The 18,589-nt window shown below is 34.1% G+C and overlaps 2 pseudogenes; one reads left to right on the forward strand and one right to left on the reverse strand.

Annotated features, from left to right (window-relative positions):
- The first annotated feature begins 635 nt into the window (after positions 1–635).
- Positions 636–10,232, forward strand: LOC114726907 (phosphomannomutase/phosphoglucomutase-like; annotated as a pseudogene).
- A 4,505-nt stretch (positions 10,233–14,737) lies between these two features.
- LOC114726917 (thaumatin-like protein) lies at positions 14,738–15,279 on the reverse strand (annotated as a pseudogene).
- Positions 15,280–18,589: the final 3,310 nt, after the last annotated feature.

Consider the following 18,589-nt stretch of genomic DNA (forward strand, 5'->3'; position numbering starts at 1 on the left):
TAAGGGATGGCAGGCAAATCCCAGAACTTTTTGAAACTCATGAGAAGAGGACCCATATTAATTAACCTCTTGTTTTTTATAAGGCACCAACATACCTCAATCTTCTCTTCATAATTATGTTTCATATGAAATGAGTGATATTTTAATATTTTATGCTGATGAAATTTTGCGGTACGTATGCCGATTTAATTTCTTTGAAAAATTGTTAAAGATTCATAATTCCACCATTTTATCATCGCCAGATATCGCAATATCACTTAAAATTTAATTTTAAAAAAACCACATTTTGAAGATTGGCACTTTACCCAAAACAAGAAAATATTAGGAGAAAGCACATTCAGGACTCAAACTCGAGCATATAATAACCAATATTCCATCAAAAACGTTAGTAGGCGATTGGCCAAGAGATTAGGAAGCATTAGTGTTTCATACCATTTGTAGTCCCCAGCAAAGAAAAGTGCAGACTCGTACTTTTCTAGATTAGCTCTTGAAAAATTGTCGAATCTCCACCTATAAGAAAGAAGAGGAGGTTCTTCTATAATTGACAGGCATTCTTGTTTGGATGGAGGCTTGATCACAAAGATTTCGGCTCCCAAAACGCAGGCATCCCCAATCAAAAATCCATTTGAAGGGTTATGGAACGACTGGAGGTCGATGAACTTTGGAATGCCCCATTGAGTTTGCAGCTTATGAAAACGCTTTGTGCCTGCGTCTGCATTTCGGTAACTCAGTTAACAACATATGCACAATACTATCTCCCCCTTATTTAATACTGCCTTCAATCCTTAATATAAGAGCAAGATAACTAATTTAACAATATTAATTAAGTTAGTTATTTGTAATAAATAAATATTATATTTCCCAAAATACCCCAATCAATTACATGCATTTTATCTTCTTCAACTTTTTAAAACTTTGGACAAGGTAATGGAAATCTTGTCCTATTGTTTAGGAACCATCAAACATAAAAGTTTGAGTTGTTAGACAGAATCGCAAGAATGCCATAAGAACCTTTAACATGCTTTGTTGCTTGAAATCCTTTTTGGCTTCAAGTGTAGAGATGCACAGCCAACAGCATCTGCCTCTCTGTTGAAGTTTTGACGGTTACGAACAAGGATCTGACACCAAAAGGAAAATAAGGAAGAGGAAAAATAGTTAAGCTTTTAAAAACTTACAAAAATTAACTATGGTAAGACAAACTTTTACTTTAACACAAGAACTCAAGCTGTTAGGTTGAATATTTAATACAAACTCTGCAAGCATGATTTGACACTTTCCTGTTAACTACTCTGTGTGTGGTGCAAACTACATTCTAGAGTAAATTTCTATCTGGATTGTGGTAACTAAAGTAGTTTCATGTACACATCACCTTTTAATATTATTACATCCACTGATTATAAATTTTCATGTTTATGAACAGCAAGTCATCTGCCTTTCAACAGGAATGGATTTAAATTTTTCACAAACTCTGATGGGCTTGGGAAGGCTGACATTACAGACATCTTAGACCGAGCTGCAGACATATACACAAAATTTACAAAAGAGAGTTTGATGAATACGGAGGGAAAGGCTTCAAAATCCATTAAGAAAGTTGATTACATGGCTGTGTATACATCTGATTTGGTGAAGGCAGTTCGTAAAGCGGCTGGAAATATAGGTATGAATTCCCTGAAATACCGCATGACAGTAAGTATATTTAGGAGATATAGATATTAAGTTCTTAAATGAAGTGTAGATAAGAAAAGAGACTCTTTGCCTCTAGAGACTCTTTATAGTGTTGTAAGTACTTCTCTGGTTTGCCAATTTTTTCTCCCTATATGTATTGTTCACTAACTATCGCATGATATTATCAATCCACAGAGAAGCCATTGGAGGGATTCCACATAGTTGTGGACGCAGGCAATGGAGCAGGAGGATTTTTTGCGGTAAATGGTCTTTATTAGCTCCTTGTTCTTTTTCAAATAATATTTTGAGTATTAAGGCATTTATGTCAGAAAGATCCATCAAAATGAACTTGCAAACTAAAGGAACAAAATATATACTCATTAAACCATTAACAAACATGCAGTTTTCTACGGACAAATTGATAGTGTTTAGAAGTGCCTATGACATTCACACACAGTCTTTTTTGAAATCTGACGGGAGGAAGACAAGGGGTGGATGTTGGATCACAACAATCACTGCTCTTGCAAAGCACTAACTGCATTACTCCTAAGCTTCAGATTGGCAAAGTGAAATCAGACGAAACAATAGGAGGGCTAAAAACAACCACAACAAACCTTATCTTGTTAAATGAAGTTGGCTATATGGATTACATTACATCATTATGCTCTATCAAAAATCAACTCTTCATATATACCTTTCACCAAGAGATTTCTTTGGTATTTTTTCCAGTCTCCTTCTACGTCTTTTCATAAGGCTAAAAGCTATTTGCTCAACTTTCCTCACTGACTATCATGCTTCTTTGCACATGTTTAAACCACCTTAAACGATTTCTTTCCATCTTTTTTGGTATAGATGCCATGCCAACTTTTCTTTGTAAGCAGTCATTGCGGATCTTCTTTTTTCTTGTATGATTGTACATCCATCTCAACATCCTTTTCTCCACTATCTTAATTTTTTTGATCTTGTTATCCTTTTAATGCCCAATATTCACTGCCATATAACGTTGCTAACTTTATAGCTATTAAATAAAACTTCCTTTAAGCTTAGGAGGTACATTGCAATCATAAATGGCTCTCATTGCCTTCCTCCATTATGACCACTTAGCTTGAATCTTATGCATAGCATCCACATAAATTCCTTTTATCTTATGCATAACATCCACATAAGAAATTCATACATTTCATCAATGATTAACCAGGCTAAAGTTCTTGAACCACTGGGTGCAATTACTACTGAAAGTCTATTTTTGGAGCCAGATGGTAATATCTATCTCTTGGGAATTGATTTGAGCTGTGTATTGTAGTCAAAATTTAACTCAATGTTTTGTGTTCAGGCTTGTTTCCAAATCATATCCCTAACCCAGAAGATAAGACAGCAATGAAAGCCATAACACAGGCGGTTCTTGATAATAAAGCTGATCTTGGAATTATCTTTGATACTGATGTTGACAGGTAAAGATTTTTCTTATTTATTTCATTCATGTGCTTATTATTTTTTTTTAAAAGCAAAATCAACATCTATCACTTTCGTCTAGATCTGCTGCTGTGGACTCCACTGGCCGTGAATTGAACCGGAATCGCTTGATTGCTTGAATGTCAGCTATTGTTCTGGAGGAAGTATAACCTTTTGCCTTAACAACAATTGTCACAGACAGTGTGACGTCTGATGGCCTCACCTCATTTATTGAGAAGAAGCTTGGTATGAACGAATTTAATTTGGGCATGATCTTTAGCCTCTGACAGCCCCCTTGGTGACTTGGTGTTAGAATAACTCGGACCTATTCTTTGTTAGTTGAATTTCAAAGTAGCTTTGCCTTCAAAAAAACCACTTATGGAATGAATAATCCAAACCTGTCCTTGCTTCATTTTGAATTTCAAAGTAATTTTGCTTTTAGATGGTGTCCGTAACATGCTAACTGCACTTTCTGTTAAGGTGGGAAACATCATCGGTTCAGGAGGGGCTACAAAAATGTGATTGATGAAGCTATTCGACTGGTGAGATGAGAAGTTCTCTATCATGGCTTTTCCATGGATAATATGGATGATTTTTGTCATATGAGGCACCCCTGTCGTTGGAGCGGAATTGTTATGGAATTTGATCATGAAAGAGAGAGAAAAGAGAGATGTCGAGAAAACATAAGGGTTTGAGAGTAAGAGAATACTCTGGGAAAATATGAATCTTATTGCAAGGCAAATCAGGTCCGTGTGCCGCATTTATTTATGGGCATAAATCTGAATAAATAAATCTACTAATCTTATCCAAATCTCACTAATATAAATAAATCCTGATAACAATCTAAATAAGTAATAAATTTAACCAAATCTTATCATAGTTCATAATTACATATCAAGAATACTTCACCATTGTTTGAGATTTGAACGTCATAAATTTTAATTGAATTTATTCGACAATGAATCCTAGTACGCATCCTATCTAGTTATTGCTGCTCATTGACAAGTAGATAATGTTGAATGATGCTTCACGTGCACCTAGCTGATTTATTTTATTATTATTTTATCAATTGAATAAGTCAAGTTAGTTTCCCACATTCCTGCATGTAATCTGATTCCATATCCCCCCTTTCCCACTTTCATTGTTTTAATTATTATATTCAGTTTTTTCATGGAGTGGACTCCAAGTCATTGTAGGCCTATATATAGGCTTCCATATTCATCAATAAAGTGTTGAATTGCATCTGCCTCTTTCCTCTTTCCAACAATCGTGGTATCTAAGCCTATGAGATATATACATAGTGCAAGAGTGAAATAGCCTTCCTGTGAGCGAGCGACCTATGTGAGAGTGCAATACAATTCTTGTGAGTGAGAGATACCTTGAGTGAACTGAACCAGAAATCGCATTGCAGCGTACTTCCTCATCTTCACTAACTGACAGCACTAAAGCTTTGTTCTCTCATTGTACTGGGCGTCTTCCGCTACAGCTATATATGGCGACCAACGGTATTTCTTCAGCAACCAACGGGGTTTCTACAATCTCCCAACCATTCATTCCTATATTATATGGTGATAAATATGAGTTTTGGTCTATCCGAATGAAGACCCTCTTCTGCTCTCAAGACTTATGGGATTTGGTTGAGGACGGTTTCGCAGACTCAGATACAGACTTTCAACATTTGAAGGAAAATAGAAAGCGTGATGCAAAAGCTTTATTTTTCCTCCAGCAAGCAGTGCACGACAGTCTCTTTTCCAAAATCGCTTCTGCAGTGACTTCTAAAGAGGAATGGCAGATTTTGAAGATTGAGTTTCAGGGTTCTGACAAGGTAATCTCTGCAAAACTCCAATCACTCTGTCGTGAATTTGAGAATCTCAGAATGCAAAAGGTTGAGTCTATCCAAGATTACTTGTCTAGAGCCAGTTCTGTGGTTAATAAAATGAGGTCCTATGGGGGAAAAATTGCTGATGAAACAATTGTTGCAAAAATTCTATGAACTCTTACTCTTCATTTTTTGTTGTTGCTGCAATTGAGGAGGCACATGATATGTCAAAGTATTCTTTTGATGAATTAATGAGTTCCTTGCAACCTCATGAGGACAAGATTAATCAATTTCAAGAGAAAAGTAAAGAGCAGGCTTTTCAGGTGAAGGGGGATTCTGCAGGTAGAGGCAATGGTAGAGGTGGTTCTCGTGGAAGAGGTAGAGGCAGAGGCTGTGGTAATGGCAGAGGCGCGGTCGAATGAGCCAAAGCAATATGGAGCTTTTCAAAAAGGCTCTATTCAATGTCATTGGTCCAAGAAACTTGGGCACAAAGAGGTAGACTGTTGGGCAAAGCAGAGAGGTGAGAAAAAGCATGCTGACTTTGCAGAGACAGAGGGAGAGACCTTGTTTATGGCACATTTCCCAGACACTCAATCTTCAAAAGATATATGGTTTATTGACAGCGGACGCTCCAATCATATGACTAGCTCACATTCACTGCTTGAAGAGCTAGATGAATCACACAAATCTGATGTTTGACTTGGTGATGATAAGCAAGTTCAAGTCAGAGGTAGAGGTACGATTGCTATTCATAATGACCATGGTAAAAAGAAGTTGTTGAATGATGTTTTGCTTGTGCCTAGTTTGGCTAATAATTTATTGAATGTGGGAAAAATGATGAAAAATGGCTTTAGAGTCACATTTGATGATTTCTGTTGTGATGTTTTTGATAAGAAGTCTGGTCAAATAGTTGCAAAAGTTCCCGTGACTAAAAATAGAATGTTTCCTCTTGACATCTCTTCTGTTGAAAAAAGATCTTTGGCTGTTAAAGAAGTTAGTAGTTCTTATTTGTGGCATTTACGATATGGCCATTTGCATCTTAATGGGTTGCAATTGTTGAGTAAAAAGGATATGGTTTTTAGGCTGCCAAATATTGATGCTATTGATTTTTGTGAAGGCTGTGTTTTGAAAAACAGAGTAAAAAAAATCTTTTCCTGTAGGGAAGTCTTGGAGGGCTTCTCAATGGCTTGAATTGATACATGCAGATTTGTGTGGGCCAATGAATACTGAATCTTTGAATGGCAGTCGATATTTTTTGTTGTTAATTGATGATTATAGCAGAATGAGCTGGGTTTATTTCTTGAAATTAAAGTATGAAGTGTTTGAAAATTTTAAGAAATTCAAAGTTCTTGTAGAGAAGCAAAGTGATTGTTGCATAAAGGTTTTGCGTACAAATAGAGGAGAATTTTGTTCTAACGAATTTGCTAGCTTTTGTGAGGAGAATGGTATTCACAAGGAACTCACTTCACCACACATGATAGAGCAAAATGGCATTGCTGAATGGAAGAATCAAACTATGGTTGAAATGGCTAGAAGCATGATGAAAGCCAGAGAGCTTCCAAATCAGTTTTAGGCAAAAGCAGTAGCTACAGCAGTGTATCTACTTAATCTTTCTCCCACAAAAGCAGTCCCTAACATGACACCTTATGAAGCATAGAGAGGTGTAAAGCCCCGGGTAAGCCACTTAAAAGTTTTTGGTTGTATAGCCTATGCTTTGGTAAAATCATCTCATCAAAAACTTGATGAAAAATCTAAAAAATGCATTTTTGTTGGTTATAGCCTGCAATCCAAAGTTTATAGGCTGTATAATCCAGTTAGTGGCAAGATAATTATTAGTAGGGATGTTGTTTTTAATGAAGAAGTTAGTTGGAATTGGAGTAGCAAGGTAGATGAAAAATCTGTTTCTGTTCCAACAAGTTTTGAAGCAGGGAATTCTGAACCAGATCAAACAGGTTTAGAGTTATCTACATCAGGTGGTAGTAGCTCACAAACACCACAGTCATCACCTTCTAGTGCTGACAGAATTACATCTTCACCAGCAAGTTCATTCACTAGCTCCTCAAGTGAAACTCCTCCTAGAAAGGTTCGATCTTTGATAAAGATTTATGAATCTTGTAATTATGCTCTTTTCATTTCAGATCCTGAGTCTTATGTGGATGCTGAAAAAGAGCAAGTTTGGAAAAATACAATGATTGAAGAGATGAATTGTATCAAGAAGAATGATACATGGGAGTTAGTTGATCTTCCAAAAGGTAAGAGAGTAATTGGGCTCAAGTAGGTGTTTCAAATCAAGTATAATGCAGATAATAGTGTGCAAAAGCATAAAGCATGCTTAGTAGCTAAAGGCTATGCTCAACAACAAGGTATTGATTTTGATTAAACCTTTTCTCCTGTGGCTCATTTTGAAACGGTGAGAACTTTTCTAGCTTTTGCTGCTTAACTTAAATGGCCTGTATTTCAATTTGATATTAAATAGGCTTTTTGAATGGTGAGTTGAAAGAGGAAGTATATGTTTCTCAACCTGAAGGTTTTGTTATTACTGGCCAAGAAAGTAAAGTTTATAAGTTGAAAAAGGCTTTGCATGGGCTTAAGCAAGCCCCGCGTGCATGATATCATAAAATTGACTCCTATTTTCATAAAAATGGATTTAAAAGGAGTGATAATGAGCCCACTCTTTATCTTAAACAGCATGGTGATTCTGATTTTTTAGTGGTTTGCCTCTATGTTGATGATATGATTTATATGGGATCTTCTGAAAAGGTGATTGCTGATTTTAAGTTAAGTGTGATGCAAAAGTTTGAAATGTCTGATCTAGGATTATTGCATTATTTTCCTAGGATAGAAGTGAAGCAATGCTCTAATGGTATTTTCATTTCTCAAAGAAAATATGCTATGGATTTGCTCAAAAGGTTTTGTATGTTGGGCTGTAAAACGGCACGTTCTCCTATGAATGTGAATGAGAAATTAAGAGCTGCAGATAGTACTAAACCTGCTAATGCAAGATGGTATAGAAGCATGGTAGGTGGTTTGAACTACTTATCTAATACAAGGCCTAATATTGCACATTCTATGAGTGTGGTTTCCAGATTCATGCATAATCCCACAAAACATCATTTTGGTGCTGTAAAGAGAATCATTCGTTATGTTGCCGGCACTATTGATTTTGGAATTTAGTACTCAAAAAAATCAAATTTCAAATTATTTGGCTTTTCTGATAGTGATTGGGCAGGTTGTATTGATGATAGAAGAAGCACTTCGGGATATCTTTTTTCCCTTGGTTCAGGTGCTATTTTATGGAGCTCGAAGAAGCAAGACACTGTGGCTTTATCCTCATCTGAGGCAGAGTATGCAGCAATAACTTCAGTAGCCTGTCAAGCTGTGTGGCTTAGAAGATTATTGGTAGATTTTCTTCAACCACAACAAAATGCAACAGAGATTTATTGTGACAACAAATCAGCCATTGTGATGACAAAGAATGCAGCTTTTCATGGCAGAATAAAGCACATTGATATCCGACACCACTTCATTCGTGATCTTGTAGTAGATGGCATTATTGCATTGAAGTATTGTGGAACAAAAGAGCAAGTTGCAGATATAATGACCAAGTCACTTTCGATTGGAAAAGTTGAAGATTTTAGAACACAAATGGGTGTCTATAGCTTTGAAGCAAAGGGGAGTGTTGAATGATGCTTCACATGCACGTAGATGATTTATTTTATTATTATTTTATCAGTTGAATAAGTCAAGTTAGTTTCCCATATTCTCGCATGTAATCCGATTCCATATCCCCCACTTTCCCACTTTCATTGTTTTAATTATTATATTCAGTTTTTTCATGGAGTGGACTCCAAGTCATTGTAGGCCTATATATAGGCTTCCATATTCATCAATAAAGTGTTGAATTGCATCTACCTCTTTCCTCTTTCCAACAGATAAAACGGAAACTGAAGCTATGCACAGAAGAAATTTATATTCTTTATATTTGTCATTCTTTATTTGTTTATTTATTTATTTATTTTACCTCCGCATGCTTTGACATGGAATCTCTGATTTCTATGTAATAAGCTAGATATCTGCCTCATTAAGCAATATTTCTGACAGAATTCAATTGACGAGGAGTCACATCTGGCAATTGAAACCAGTGGACACGGAGCTCTCAAGGAGAATCACTGGCTTGATGATGGCGCAGGCCTCATGGTAGGCTTTTATTGAAGCTATGTCATCTAGTCAATCATTGACTATTGAGTACGCTCTCATTTTGGTCCTAAAACGTATTAATTTGCCTCGATTCTTATTCCATATATCCTTGGCACATTGCATTTTAAGCAAACAAGGCTGTAAAGATTAAATTGAAGAAATTGAAGAGAACTAAATTATCTGAATACTTGATGAATTATAATAGCAAATCGCATGCTACTTCAAGGAAAAAATGTCTTGTGAGGACAGAAATGATAGTTGGTCCTGTGATATGCAGGTCAAGATCTTAAACAAACTTGCCTCGGCAAGAGCTTCAGGAAAGGGTGAGGGAAGCAAGGTTTTGACTGATTTAATAGAAGGACTCCAGGAACTAGCTTGTGCTGTGGAACTGAGACTAAAGATCAACCAAAATCATCCGGACCTTAAGGGAGGGTAAGTTGCTGTATATAGACTCTGTTTGCGTGCACCTGTATTCTGATGTTGTGAACTCACTTAGAAGCTAGAGTTTTCAGATCATTTCGGGATTATGGAGAAGCTGTGCTGAAGCACTTGGAGAACTCAATTGGCGCAGATCCAAAGCTACAAAAGGCACCTGTAAACTATGAAGGGGTATGCCTGACCTCATTTGTAGACAGATTTGAATCTGTTGGCAGTAATTAAAATGAATTTTTGCAAAGCGTTTATGAAAAAGCATCTCAATATCGAAATGGGAAACCATGAAATACAAATCCAGTATAAAAATAGCTTACCTACTCTAATTGGTTTATGTATTCTTGTCATGTTTTCAATATAATTTTATCTTGTCTCCCCTTATTCTGGTTATGAATTAGGTCCTAGTTTCTGGCTATGGCGGATGGCTCCTTCTCAGGCTCTCGCTCCATAACCCTGTCCTTCCCCTTAACATTGAGGTAAAAGGTTCTTAAGCCTTTGCTTGAGCTGTTATGCACTGTACTGAAACATTGCAGCTAATTCGGAATTATCATCTAGGCACCAAGCAATGATGACGCTGTAAAGCTTGGACTCTCTGTGGCTGCAGCTGTAAAGGAGTTTGCAGGCTTAGACACATCTGCTCTGGACAAATTTGTAGGAGCATCATAGTTTTGGTTCTTCAATTCTTGCGAGCCTTGCGAGCTTGGTGCTGAAAATGCTTTTGCTCCTTGTATACCTGCGTGGGCTGCAATTTACCCAGAAGGGGATCTTTGGTCTTCAGCTCCTCATGCAGCTTGAACTGTGAGTGAATAAAGAGGTTGAGAGAGCATTTGGAGGAAATCTTAGCTAACACTTAGGGTTGTCCAGTATATGCTCAGTAGTCTGAACCTAGTTTCTGAATTGGATGATCTGATGTATTCAATTTTTAATTTTCTTGTGTATGGCCACCGTGTTGCGCTCTTTTTTGACTCCTCCTTTATTATAGTTGGGAATGTTCTTTTGGATTTGGTTAACATGAATTTAGAACATTTAAAAGTAAGTTCTTTAATAACGAGGTACTATTTTCGTTCCTAAATATAAGATCACAATCTACTTTATCTCTCATATTTATCTAATTTTTCCCAAGGTAGTCTTTATAATAATAGTAGTTTTAGCCAATACACTTGATTAGTAAGAATATTTTAGGAAAGACAACACTTATTTATTACAAATAACTAACTTAGCTAGTTTTTTTAATCTACTGAAATTAATCAACTAGCTCTTATATCAAGGACCGGAAGTAGTATGATTTAATCTTATCAATTGAGTTGTGCTCGTTTTGCTAAAAACTTGCTTTTACAGTCCCTCATTGTGTTTTGTTTTTGTGCACAATTATGGATATTTCAAGCTATTTCATTCTATAATGCATTTGTTTGTTATAAGGATTAGAAGCTTAGGATTCACAAAAGAAACCACATAATTAGTGTATGTGATTTGGTTTCTGGCTACGACGCTGACTATATTTTCTCTCTTTTATCATGCAACCGGAAACATTATATTCGTCGTATAAAATTTGATGAATGAGCTATACTGTATATGTGGTTTGGAAATGGTGCAATATATCATGGATTTTGTGCCCTATTATCCACTCTAGTTATCATATGTTTTCTTTCTCTCCAGGTTTTTGAAAGAATGAAAGAAATAACTCTTTCATATTTATGCCCTGGGCATAAAAGCTTTCTTATTTAAAAAAAAAGGTCACATGTTCAATGAATCGGCGATGATGCATTCATATAAATTCTTTTAGGTAACGTGATTTGAATTTTATATATAAAATCTCACATTTAAAATTAAAAATTCTTTGTCTGGGTAGCGTAAAAAATTCACATCAATTTAAAAAAATTATACTGCTTGTGTGATCCGTCCACATGTTTGGATAGAATTGAAAGAGGATAGCTAAGATTTGAAATAATTAGATTATGCCTCTGAAACTATGAAACGAATTGTGATGAGCAAAAAAAAAAAAAACGGAGAGAGAAAGAAAAATCTCTCTTTTTAAAATGCGTAAGCCCCAAATCAATCCCCACTATTTAACAAATGCCAAATCAGTCCAAGGCCGAAGTTAGCACCAGCTGCCACGCATTTCTTAGCAGTTAGTTAAACCACTAAAGCATCTTAGTAAAATAATACAAAATATAACCTCCTAAATATAGGAGCTAATCAGAGATTTAATTTAATTTTAAATATAAAATGTAATTTATTTTATCTTTAATATTTATTTATTTTACTCTCAAGTAACTGTATAGTGATTGCATAAGAAGTTACTGTTAAAAAGTACTTCAAATACACATGATTAATAAAAATATTTTAAAAAAGACAGCATTTATTATTACAAATAACTAATTTAATTAATTTTTTTAATATTTATAAATTATTTATCTAACTCTTATATTAAGAGTCGAATGTGGTAATATATAAGAAGCCTATCAAGCTTTGATTGTACAAACAATGAATTAATTATTAACTACAATTTAATAGGTGTTAATCACAACAGACTACTACCTCTGCTTCTTGATATAAGAGTTAGCTTGAAATTTAATTTGGTTTTAATTATAAGACCCCAATCTACTTTCTCTTTCATATTTATCTATTTTCTTCTAAAGTAATCATTATAGTAGTTACACATGTTAAAAATTTCATCAAATGACAGTTCTAACTAATAAACATGATTAGTAAGGGTATTTTAAAAATGACAATACTTATTTATTATAAATAACTAACTTAACTAATTTTTTTAATCTACTCAAATTAATCTGGTTATTATGTTAAGAACTGGAGGTAGTAGCATTTATCCATTCTTTTCATTTTTGGTTTACAATTTTGTTACAAGTTTAAGAAAATTTTGATGCTAGGCACTAGCTTTAACAGATATTAGCTATTAACTATAGTATAATAACTATTGACCATTGATCATAACATATTATATTGACTGGACAAACAATGAATTAAATTTAATAAAACACATAAACTTGACTCTTGAGATTAAGACATGATGTATTCCGTCACTCATCAGCCATTTGTTGCCTCCCTCATTTCGCACCCATCGCCCCCCGTTTTTGTTCAGCTCCACTTCCTTAACTGGTATACAAGAAGAAAATTGAGCTGCAGGTCTAACCCATCGAAGATTAGGGGGTTAGAATTGGTTAAAATCCAACTCGCAATAAGTAAGCATTTTTAACCCACCACCAAGCCCGCAACTTGTCATGAGTTAGCTCGCAAGAGCTAACTCGCATTTTATTTTTTATTTTTTATTTTTATTAATGATTATAAATTTATAATTATAGAATTAGCTATAATTTTAAATATAAGAGCTAGTTGACTAATTTAAGTAAATTAAGAAAATAAGTTAAATTGGTTATTTATAATAAATAAGCACTATCTTTTTTAAAATATCTTTGCTAATAAAGTATATTTGGCTAGCACTACTATTATTTAAAGGACTACCTTAAAAAATATATAAATATAAGAAACAAAGTGGATTGGAGTCTTATGTTTAGAACCAAAATAAAATTCAAATGAAGTCTTGTATTAATTAAAGACAGGAGGTAGTATTATATGTTATGTCTTATATAAAAAACTAAAAAATATCTATATCATTTATTTGATGCTTTCAACCAAATATGTTGAAGGAAAACAAAAATTTCGTTATATATTTTTATATTACATAAGGAAAAAATATTTAAAAATAAAAAATAAAAAAAAAGTAAAGTCATCTCACTAAGGCAAGTCAATGTTGGCTAAAAGCCAACCCTCATACAAACGAACCTTTTAACTTGTGCTGTATGGGTTCAACTCGTCACAAACAAACTCACAACCCATGAATTGGTCAGCATTAAAGCCGTTGAAGACTTATAGTCTATCGTAGTACTTTTTTAAAAAAGCACTACAGTTATTTAATGTTTTTAAAAAATACTAAAAAATATATATAACACCTGTAACACATTCTTAAAGAAGTACTACAAAAGATTTATAACCTGTTGTAGCGTTTTTTTCAAAAAGGGCTATATATAGCTGTTTAATGTTTTTAAAAAATAAAAAATATATATAACACCTGCAGTATATTTTTAAAGAAGTGCTACAAAAGACTTATAGTTTGCTGTAGCGCTTTCTCAAAAACCTACTACAAATGTTTAATATTTGTTAAAAATATAAATATAAATAGGAGCTGTAGCACTTGTTCGAAAAAGAGCTACAAAACATGTGCTACTTATTTAACTTTTTATAGTAGTGATTATCAGCCCACGTACTGATAACTGAAGGGTTGCATAAGAATTTACCGTAAAAATACTACTTATGTAGAAGCTTAAGGGGTCGAAGAAGCTATGACGACAAGACGACCACAATAAAAATAAAGACATCAATCCAAGTTTATGGATAAACACATATATCATTAAGCCCAATTGTATTACTCATAAGCTGAGAATTAATTTCTCCTTCAGTCTCTTATTATAATAAACAGCTTTCAAAATCTTCAAAATGTTAAATTTAATTAAAAGCAATAAATACGTAAAATACATATTTTTTAAATTATACATTTGTCTATAAAGCGAGTACATAAGAGATCGTGAGTAAAAATTTAGTGTAACTAGATAATAAGTGGCATATATTTAATAAAAATAAAAGTGAAAAGATAAGTTTAAAATTTTAGATAAAATGGTTTGTTTCTTATATTTAAGGACAACCACTATATGAAAGAGATTGTTCCTGACAAACAGGGACGGAGTGGGTATATTTTCAATGATACAAGTTCACATGTAGGTAGAAATTCTCGGTAGTACTTCCACCAACTCATCAAGGCAGGTTAGGGATGGCTAAAACCCAACCCACCTACAAACATACCGTTTACCCGCACCGCATAGGTTCAATCCGTCATGAGCCAATCAACATCATGTCAGTTGACCCCCGTATTCTCACTCCATGTAGTGACAACCGAAAGGTTGCATAAGAATTTAACGTAAAAATACTACTTATGTGGAAGCTCGAGGGGTCAAAGGAGCTTCGACGACAAGACGACCACAATAGCATTAAAGACATCCTACATGGGCAGATGTTCTGAGAATGAATCTCATTGCATTTACTGCCTTATTTGAAGGTAGGAATATGAAAACATACTACTTTACATACTTGCATCTAATCTTAATAAGGGCAAAAGACGACCCTATAGTTGGTTCCTGATTTGCAACTACGAGTTTTGCTGTCCTGTGGGTAAAGATAAGCGTCAGGGCACTTATCGCCGTAGCATCGGAGAAGAGGGTAATTAGAGGTTGGACTGAACTCCATCAGAACATTAAAGCCAGTTATCACTAAGATATCATAGTAGTCCATATCACCCCCTGAGTTAAGTGAGAACTCCGCCAGGGTGGCCGGCGGTTGGCCGGAGAGTTGGCAAGAGAGCTGGCCTCCACAATCACCGGTGTCGCAGTGCCCACGTCCCGACCAGTCAAAGTTGCAGTTGGTTCGGCCCCATATGCGAGCACCGCCGGTTCCTGATGCTATGCCGAAGCCCCACCTCTCGCCAGGTTTAGCTGTCGACCTCCTCCTGCCGGGATGGCGGCCGCCCACACTGTGGAGGGGCAACTGTTTGTGACCTCAAACCATGCGACCTGGGTGAAGGTGAAGTTGATGAGAGCTGGAAGGAATAGTAAAACCAGGAGGTGGCTTTTGATGATGAGTGTCATTTTTTGAGCTAGGGTTTAAGGAAAGGCGACTGATTTGTGAAGAAAAGAGATATCAACGTGGGGTATATATAGCGTTTATCAGGCTGGGTTGTTCTGAAATTTTTGACGATGATGATGTTATCAAAGTGATGCAACAGGCCTGACGTCATGGAAGTGGGGCTCGATATTGTGCTAGTCTAGTCACGATATTGCCCTAAAATATCTTCCATTTGCTTAATCATGCATAAAATACCATCTCGAGGAGGATGAAGATAATCGTGCGATATAACTAGACATTCACTCTTGTTTTTCTACATTTTTTTCACTTGCAAAACGATATTAAAGATAAATAAGCAATTTATATTGAAAATAAGTGCTACTACCTCCCCTCCTTAATACATTAATGCTCATTTAATTTTTATTTTGATCATAAATATAAGACTTCAATCTATTTTGTTTATCATATTTATCTAGTAGTCTTTGTAATAATAATAATTCTATTAAATACACTTGATCAGCAAGAATATTTTAGAAAAGACAACCACTATTTATTATAAATAACTAACTTAACTAGTATTCTTTATCTACTCAAATTAGTTAATTAGCTCTTATATTAAGAACCAGAGGTTATAATTCATAAATGTTACCTTTTTTTCTATGTGTTGCATTGAGTTTCACTTCTCATAGTGTGTGAATAAATGTGGTGCATCACTTTGTTTTGGTTATCGCCTAATATTTCACATATCGATTTATATTGGTAGATTTTGTTGCAAAAAGAATTCTTGCAACAAATTATGTGTCATCATGTTAAAGTCATTTCACGGGTTAAAAACTATTAGTTGTATAAATATATATATATATATATATATATATATTGTGTGAACTCAGAGTCTTTTTAAGTTACTTTAGACTTGAGACTAATCTCTATTGGACTGGAAGTGTTTTGGGATTCAAACTTGTGTTATCCTCCTTATAGAGATGAGAACTATTAACATATATTGTTAAGTAGAATTAGTCTAGTTGATAAAGAAACAATTGATCTATAATACAGCTTTGGATCCTATTATTGATGTGAAACTCAATGATAAAACCGTGTTTGTAAATGCTTTTTGGGCCTCAAGCAATTTGTTGTATCCTTTTTGCATTATCAAGATCTAACTCACATAAACTTTTATAGCCTGTTTGGTTTGATCTTCTCTACATATATATTTATCGATTCTATTGTGTATGTTTACTTGGGTTTATACATAATGGGAAGGAAACGACATTAATTATATGTAATCATAATCTCGTGTGCATTAGAATTATACGTTTGAAACTCATGAATGTGGATTACATCACATGTTAAAAGACACTCATATCCTTATTCATATTCCTTAATTCTTACCTTCGTGATTATTCTTCCTTCTCCTTCTACCTCACCTTCATCGCCTCCTTCCTCCGCCCTCTGCCTTCGTCGTCGGCCTCGTCAACTACCTCTGACACCTCTCTGCCTTCGTTGTCACCCTTTTCATCCATACAAATCGCCGCCACTAGCTCTTACTCCTCCCTTTGCCTTTATCGATCACCACCCAAATTTTCTTCATCTTCCTCCCACTTAAATTTGAAGGTCGTTAATTAGACCAAAATCTGTGAGACCCACCAGCCCCGCCTTTGTCTTTCCTCTCCCATTGTGATTTCATCATCATGAATTTATTCCAAATGTGATCTTATGAAAAATTTATTTTTTAGTTCGCAATATGATTCTGTGTTTTGTTTTTGTTTTTTTTTTTTCAATTGATTGATTTCGGAGTGTGCGTGGTTGGGGTTAATTATGTTATGGCAGCTCGGGAAAGGAAGATTGAAGGGAAGAGGGGAAAGAAACTATAATTTTTATGGTAGATCGAATGGAAGGAAAAGAGGGGAAAAAAATTTTGTGAGGCCTTTATGGTCTTTTCACTTTTAAGATCGCTAAAATAAATATAAAAAATTAATTTTGTTTCAATATTTCCAGTGTTATATTACATTCGGTTTTTAATATAAGAGCTAGTTGACTAATTTAAATAGATTAAAAAAATTAGTTAAATTAATTATTTATAATAAATAGATGTTGTCTTTTCTAAAATATCTTTATCGATCAAATATATTGATTAAAACTACTATTCTTATAAAAACTATCTTGTGAAAAATAAATAAATATGAGAAACAAAATAAATTAGAATTTTATATTTAAGACCAAAATAAAAATTAAACAAGCTCTTATATTAAGTACGGCAGGCATTATCAAACAAACCCATGATAATCAGCATTACACTCCATTATATTCTCCATAATTATATTCCCTTGCATTAAAAAAATTTAAAACACAGCGGATATTTTACAAACCATTGATGTGGTACACATTAAAAAGATAGTGGTTATAATGATGTGATGGTAATGAGGTAATCTGTAGATAGTGGTTATCTTATCTTTCTGCCCGTGCGCATTAATTTCTAACTCAGGTCAATTTTGTATCCATGCGTGGTAAAAAAAAAGGAATTAGAATACATATTATTTCAATTAAAGTTCACAAAAATCAATTAGATTAAAAATCATTAAGGAACTTGAGATGTTTTTTTTTTATCTGTTTACCCATATTGACAGTTGTTGTCAATAATCGTCAAGTAGTGATTAGCAAATATTTAATGGTTATTTTCAATAATCGTTAAGTATTTAATACAAGAAGATGATTAATGTGTTACAATACTTGACGGCTTTAATTTATTGTTAAAACCGTCAAATATTCAAAATATTGAGGTTTATTTACCATGTGAATATAGGATGCTTACATATTTGATGGTTTATAATCATTAATTATGATAAAAAAAATAACCATCAAATATTTGTATTTTTGGTGTAGAGTGAACATGTATAAATCTCTACAAAATTTTGCGGGAGTTACTTGCAAATAATTTCACTAGCTAGCTAGGTCGAACCAGATGCGTAATAAAACCATAGAGACTTGTGGAGTTTTAGTTGACTTTTGGTTTTTGATGGTTTCAATTCTTGTTTTACTATGTTCTTGTTGGTTGGCTTCTTACATAAGTTTACAGATCAAATTCTGATGTTTCACTCTTTTTAATAGAATTCTGTGAGTTTTAAAGTCTATTTTGATCAATAATGTTGAAAGAAAATGAATAACATTTATTGTACTATATAACTTTGCAGCATAATAGAATATACTCCGTACCTTATTATAAGATTTTTTTAATTAAATTATACAGTTTAAAAAAAATAATTAAAATTAGTTAAAAATAATTAGTATGTAAAATTTTTCTCCAAATATACCTCTATATATAAATGGATAAATGTG

The sequence above is a fragment of the Neltuma alba genome, unplaced genomic scaffold, assembly GCF_004799145.2.
Source record: "Neltuma alba isolate B1F8T4 unplaced genomic scaffold, ASM479914v2 tig00002421_pilon, whole genome shotgun sequence".
NCBI lineage: Eukaryota > Viridiplantae > Streptophyta > Magnoliopsida > Fabales > Fabaceae > Neltuma > Neltuma alba.